The 7,506-nt window shown below is 42.1% G+C and overlaps 1 long non-coding RNA gene across 2 annotated transcripts; it reads left to right on the forward strand.

Moving 5' to 3' along the window:
• The first annotated feature begins 1,395 nt into the window (after positions 1-1,395).
• LOC130275798 (uncharacterized) lies at positions 1,396-6,546 on the forward strand. 2 transcript variants are annotated; one of them, XR_008844904.1, is made up of 3 exons: positions 1,396-1,567; positions 4,447-4,682; positions 5,706-6,546. It is a non-coding gene; the product is annotated as an uncharacterized LOC130275798 (long non-coding RNA). The 2 variants fall into 2 exon arrangements; XR_008844903.1 differs by lacking the exon at positions 1,396-1,567 and having other exon boundaries at positions 4,077-4,682.
• Positions 6,547-7,506: the final 960 nt, after the last annotated feature.

A 7,506-nucleotide genomic window follows, 5' to 3' on the forward strand; every position in this document is an offset into this window, starting at 1 on the left:
TTTTTCTGGATGGCACTCATCACGTTGGATTTTTTTCGAGACCATTTATAACGGATGGGGGGGGGACTCTGGTTTTTATTCATACTCTGGTTACCGAACTAATATATATCTAATTGGCTGCTTTAGCCTAGGCATTATAGACTGTCCTCAATTGGTATTGTGTACAAATTACCTGAAATGATTATGATTTAACATAAATATATATATAAAAATTGTCTCTGGGTTGCTTTTATTACCCTTTTCCACTGAGTTACCATAGGTCGGTTTTTTACCTTAATTGGCTATATACGAGCATTTGTTATGCCATACATTGACAACTGTTTAGTAATCTGTCTATCGGCCATTGGTCAGATTTATACTATTAAATTGTGTTATTATATTGGGCAAATTTTTTATAGATTTATTCCTCAAGATCAGCCATTGTAGATCATTGTATTGACCTACTTATAGGTAAGGCAAGTATATTTTATAATTGAGCACTTTTTTGCACTCACGTCACCTCATCACATTTCCTTCACTTCACTTCCCTTTCTTTTTTCACTATTTGCAGTGGTTTTCTCTCACTTGCTTACCTTGGGGAGTGAGTTGTTGTCGACTTAGTTTGTTTTTCCACTTGGTGCCCTTATACAATAAATGACTTGTGATCACGGTAGGTCGCCGGATATCCATGGCATCATGACTGATGCCCTGCATACCTGTGCGAACACCTAATTTCATATGTTTGGTACACCATCAACGATAATGTTGTTAATTATTTTTATTTATATTTATAATTATTCATCTTTAACTTGTTCTTTTGATCTTTCATACATATTTGTTCATTCATTAATTCATCAATCACTCATTGACTATTCACATGTCTATACTCACATATCAAATGGTCAGTCACTACACACATACTCACACATCTTTCATTTTATTTACTTTATAGTCATCCACGCTTCAGTGTGTGACACAGCACTGATTCACTTTCACTACACGCACCTAACCTATTGGCTCTAGTACTATGGTAATTAGATCACCTATCTATCTCCGATACATATATTTTTTTGTATGTCCTTTCTATAGAGGGATTAGGTTTACCTTAGGATTTATTGATTATTTTTGTGTACCACCAATTGGTTTCCTCCATATATATGTTGTCATTCACGAGACATCGGTGCGTGAGCACTTGACAGTGCCCTGTCAGTGTGCGCTCACGTGTCCAGCTAGACATAGTCCCAGACGATGTACCGTCATCGCGATGGGTGCGGTCATGTGACTCACTGGCGGTCACGTGACCGCACACATCTCATCACATCAGATCCGTACTGCATCAGGTAGTGTGCAGGCATGTCCCCCATGATGACGTGAGGTCAGCCTACCCATCTTCCGGGTAAGGCGGGCCACGTGACCGCATATATTTTTTACCTAAATATATCCACATTAACCCTCAGCTAGTGTGCGGCCACGCCCCCCACGATGACGTGAGGTCAGCTGACCGATCAGTTGGGCGGGGCGGCCCGCGCACTGATGGGACTTCCGTGCAGCAGATGTAGAAGGTGGCGGTTATTATGCCCACCAACAGGTAATCGACCATACACGTAGCTTTTTGGCACATGATGTAATCATGAGGCGCCCATTAGCACACGGACGCAATCAAGTGATGTCTGAATTGTACTATGGTCCACCATCAGCTGACACAAGGAGCACAAAGCAATTGGCTCCTTGGTGTTATAAATAGGAAGGAGGTTCATCCATAGGCCACACCCCAGTTGAAGCGAGGAGCGAAGCGACGGGTTGGCGAGTGACCAGGGCTCCATACACCAGGTTGTAGATTGCTATTCTTAAGCTTTACAATTTCTTACACTGTCCTCACAGGCTATGTGGGTTGTGCTAGTTACTCTATGCACTTTTTTTATGTTTTTTATGCATTATGTTGCACATTTGATACCTTTACCTTGGTAACTCAGGGGAATGCAGGGATACGTACCTGTGTTTTTCTGCCATTGCACTTTTTTGCCATGTTTTATGACTGTTTTGTTTTTGTATAAATAAACATAATGCACTTTACATTATTATATATCTCCTTGGTGTTATTGCAATGATCAGGCATTGACCTGTAGTACTTACTTCTATTGCTGGTCTCTGTCACCGCCTGTTAGTTCTGGTCCAGCGGACTACCACTTTTGGCTTGCATTCTATGTCTTTTAATTGTTCTTAATATTGTATGTATTGTCTGTGCATTTTTTGTAAATCAATAAAGAATATTTGATCCATAGAAACTCAATGTTTTCTGAAAATGTCAGGGGTACCAACATTTGCGGCCATGATTGTATCACCATCATACTGTTACTGACCAAATCTTGTTTATTGAGATCAATAATACCAGTACAAAAAAAATAAAAATTGTCAGCATCTTCAAACAATATGAAATTCATGCACAGGTGCACATTGCTAGTTGTGTGTTACAAGTAAAGTACACAAAATACAGCCATACCATGACCACTACCACCATTATCAATGACCTTTACCTCTATATTGTTACCAAAAGAAAATCACTGTATTAAAGACCAATATTCCCACATACATTTACGTTATAGAGTGATTATTTATAGGACCATATAGAGGTAAAAACTAGCTGTACAGAGGATCTGTATTCCATATAAGTAATTATAAACAGGACCATATAGACGTGTAAATACCAGCTATAAGCTGTACACAGATCTGTAAACCATAGAAGTGAATGTGCTGGCCCAGTACCGGATGGTGTTGTCCAGTACCTTTCCGGCCCTGTCAGGCAGTGTCCCAGGGCCCCCTGTAGTTGTTTCCCCATTTGTTTATATGTTGTATATTAAAAGATGTGTTATGCCTTAAATGTACCATGTGATTGTTAACCAAGAGGTACCCGTGATCAACTGACCCCAAAGGTGACCTATGAGCTCCCTGCTAGGCTCCCCAATATAAACCCTGGGTGGAGCTAGCTTCTCTTTTCTCTCTTACTTCCTGCTGAGGTCCAGTAAAGTCGTGCCTAGTGTGTGTGTCCAAAGTAGTGAAGGCCTCAAGTCAAGTCCTGCAGTCACAAGTCAAGCGCCAGTAAGATAAAGTCACCGTCCTATCAGTCACAAGTCAGTCAAGTCAAGTGATCTGTCTACCCAGCATGGCCTGCACTAAATTCTCCCATACAACTACAAGTCCCAGCAAGCCTGCAAGGCCTCTGTGTCACTGATCACCTCCTTGGGCCCTGGCTGTACTGCATAGACTGTTCCAACTGTCTACCCTCAGTAAAGCTACCGTTGTCCGTAACTTGGCGTCAGTGTCTTCGTAGCCCAGGATCCATCGGTATACCTTCGGGTGGTTAAGGATAACCCACGCCCTGGCGTCACGAACACAAGGGGTTAATGCCATCTGCCCCTAGGGTAATTACATCTGCCCTGCACCTCACACTCCGCCATGCCACATGAATATACACAGGACTATATAGAGGTAGAAATATGTCTGTACACATGATCTGTATACCATATACAGTGGCTTCAGACACCAATTGTGCAAGTTCTCCCACTTAAAAAGATGAGAGAGGTCTGTAATTTTCATCATAGGTATACCTCAAATATGAGAGACATAATGAGAAAAATTTTATTTCCATAAAATCACAATGTCTGATTTTTAAAGAACTTATTTGCAAATTATGGTGGAAAATAAGTATTTGGTGAACAAAAGTTAATCTCAAAACTTTGTTATATACCCTTTGTTGGCAATGACAGAGGTCAAATGTTTTCTGTAAGTCTTCACAAGGTTTTCACACACTGTTGCAGGTTTTTTGTTCCATTCCTCCATGCAGATCTCATCTAGGGCAGTGATGTTTTGGGGCTGTCGCTGGGCAACACAGACTTTCAACTCCCTCCCAAGGTTTTCTATGGGGTTGAGATCTGGAGACTGGCTAGGCCACTCCAGGACCTTGAAATGCTTCTTACAAAGCCACTCCTTCGTTGCCAGGGCGGTGTGTTGGGGATCATTGTCATGCTGAAAGAACTAGCCACATTTCATCTTCAATGGCCTTGCTGATGGAAGGAGGTTTTCACTCAAAATCTCACGATACATGGCCCCATTCATTCTTTCCTTTACATGGATCAGTCATCCTGGTCCCTTAGCAGAAAAAACAGCCCCAAAGCATAATGTTTCCACCACCATGCTTCCCAGTAGGTATGGTGTTCTTTGGATGCAACTCAGCATTCTTTTTCCTCCAACCATGAGTTGAGTTTTTACCAAAAAGTTCTACATTGGTTTCATCTGACCATATGACATTCTCCCAATACTCTTCTGGACCATCCAAATGCTGTCTAGCAAACTTCAGACGGGCCCAGACATGTACTGGCTTAAGCAGGGGGACACGTCTGGCACTACATGATTTGAGTCCCTGGCGGCATAGTGTGTTACTGATGATAGCCTATGTTACTTTGGTCCCAGCTCTCTGCAGGTCATTCACTAGGTCCCACATGTGGTTCTGGGATTTTTGCTCACTATCCAAAGAAAAGGAAACAATACAATATGTGTTGGCACTGCGACTAGGACACAAACAGTCTCTGTGATAATGGAGCAATCACCCCCGCTACTCACGGATCCTCCGCCTGACACCGGTGCTCATCCAGAAAACGCAGAGTAAACTCATGAAGAAAGATACGGAGGCACTCGAGTCTGCTGCGGTGAGTTTATTCAAGTACAGGTAATACAGAAGCTTGGTCGACGAATCTTTTGCACACCTGCGCTTAAAGGGGTACTCCGCCCCTAGACATCTTATCCCCTATCGAAAGGATAGGCGATATGTTGTCAGATCGCGGGGCTCCCGCTGCTGGGGACCCTCGGGATCTCGGCTGCAGGACCCACCTGTTGCGGCTTCTGGTAGCGCTGGAGGCTCTCATCCTAACGCCTCACGACCACAGTGACGTGAGATCGTGACGTCACAACTCCGCCCCCATATGGCATCATGCCCCGCCCCCTCAATGCAAGTCTATGGGAGGGGACGGGACGGCTGTCACGCCCCCTCTCATAGACTTGCATTGAGGGGCGGGGCGTGATGTCACACGGGGTCGGAGTCGTGATGTCACGTTCTCACGTCACCTTGGTTGGGAGCCGAAGCCTCCAGCGTTTCCGGAAGCCGCAACAGGTGGGTCCTGCAGCCAATTTCCCGGGGGTCCCCAGCGGCGGGACCCCTGCGATCTTACATCGTATCCCCTATCCTTTGGATAGGGGATAAGATGTCTAGGGGCAGAGTACCCCTTTAATTAATGACCTCTGACTTCCTTCCACTCCCCTTCCTATTTATACGATATATGTAACTTTATTAACAAGTGAATAACACATATATATAAAACTTTAAATTGTATAAAAATATATACAACCATACAATAATGCATAACGGAGAGCCACTACTACTGCATAATAATTTCCTAATATTTATACCAGTCTCGGCACTACACATTATCCATGCCAAGTTCTAACTTGCTTCTTGATCAACTATTACTGTGTATCAAGGGGCGAGGTTACTCAGGGGGGAATACACTTAAATCGCTCCGTGTGTTCAGTCCCAAAGGACCTATTGCGTCTGTACAGAGAATTCATTCTGTTTCCTTCTGTAACAATAATTTTTGCTCATCACCCCCTCTTGGGGGTAAATGTTGTATAACTAAACCTATAGACTTCAAGTGTTCTTTTTTTTATTTTCGTAGGCGCTGCTCATGTTCTAAAAACCTAGGACATCCTGTGCCTGTCGTCATGGACCTCAAATGTTCTTTTATCCTTATATGTAAGGGTCTTATTGTCTTTCCGATATAATATTTTTTACAACTACAAACCAAGGCATAAACGACAAAACTTGTTTTACAAATGATGATATAATTAACTTTAATAATATGTGCAACTAGTTGTATTTCTTTTTGATTGTATAACATATGACCTAAATTACATTGTCCACATTTAAAGTTGCCTGACGGCAGTTGTTTTTGCAGCCAGTTCGATTTTATATTTTCCTCTTCCTTTTCTAATCTGTTCTTGACCAATAAGTCTCTCAGACTTTTGGTCCTTCTGAATGACACTAACGGTTTAGTATGTAAGGTGTCTTAATACCTCGTCATTGTGTAAAATATGCCAACTTTAAAAAATGGACGACCGAATGACTTTTTCCATGGGACTAAACTCAAACGAAAAATGATTTTGGTTATTAGTACCGGGTTTTTTTCTTTTCGTTTTTTATGCAGCATTTGGCAGCATGGGATGGCTAGTGCTCTATCATAAGCTTCTTATCAATTAAAGCAGGTAACTCCTGTCTTTTAGTCTCTGACATAATTCATTGGCCTGTTGTTTAAATGTATTTTCACCAGTATTATTCCTCCGCAACCACACCATCTGACCATAAGGTAGTGATTCTTTAACATGGTAAGGATGGTAACTGTCATATCATCATATAAATAGGAAGGGGAGTGGAAGGACGTCAGAGGTCATTGATTAAGTGAACGATTCGTCGACCAGGCTTCTGTATTACCTGTACTTGAATAAACTCACAGCAGCAGACCCGAGTGCCTCCGTATCATTTTTGCTCACTATTCTTGTGATGATTTTGACACAACAGGATGAGATCTTGTATGGAGCCACAGATCGAGCGGTCTTGGTCTTGTATGTCTTCCATTTTCTAATAATTGCTCCCACAGTTGATTTCTTCACACCAAGCTGCTTGCCTATTGCAGATTCAGTCTTCCCAGCCTGGCGCAGATCTACAATTTTGTTTCTGGTGTCCTTCGACAGCTCTTTGGTCTTGGCCATAGTGGAGTGTGACTGTTTGATATTGTTGTCAGTGTAAAAGACACCTGTCCACAACCTCAAAGAGGTGCCATTAATACAGGTAACAAGTGGAGGAAAGAGGAGACTCTTAAAGAAGTTACAGGTCTGTGAGAGTCAGAAATCTTGCTTGTTTGTAGGTGACCAAATACTTATTTTCCACCATAATTTGCAAATACATTCTTTAAAAATCAGACAATGTGATTTTATGGATTTTTTTTTCTCATGATGTCTCTCATAGTTGAGGTAACCTATGGTGAAAATTACAGGCCTCATCTTTTTAAGTAGGAGAACTTGCACAATTGGTGGCTGATTAAATACTTTTTGCCCCACTGTGATTATCGTTACCTCCAGGTGATGTATTTTCTGATCAGTGGCGTCCTCTTTCTTAGTCAATTGAAAAAAGTATATGGTCCATATACTCTGCCATTATAAGTATATAAGGGGTCATCCCCCTCTCATTTCATACTCATAGAATTTTACTTTTTGCCTTTACATTTTTATTTGCCTGTTGTCATGGTAAACCTGGTCCAAGGTCATTAAAATATGGATCTGAAAACCCAAAATTGACCGATCCTGCTGTGCCATGGCATGCGTGACATCATAGCTCTACCATCTGACTGGATCCTAAAACCTGGTGCAGCAAAGAGATCGGGAACATGATAGAGAACATCCTGCCTGCTGTGCTGGCTGTAG

This window comes from Hyla sarda, chromosome 6, assembly GCF_029499605.1.
Source record: "Hyla sarda isolate aHylSar1 chromosome 6, aHylSar1.hap1, whole genome shotgun sequence".
Classification (NCBI taxonomy): domain Eukaryota; kingdom Metazoa; phylum Chordata; class Amphibia; order Anura; family Hylidae; genus Hyla; species Hyla sarda.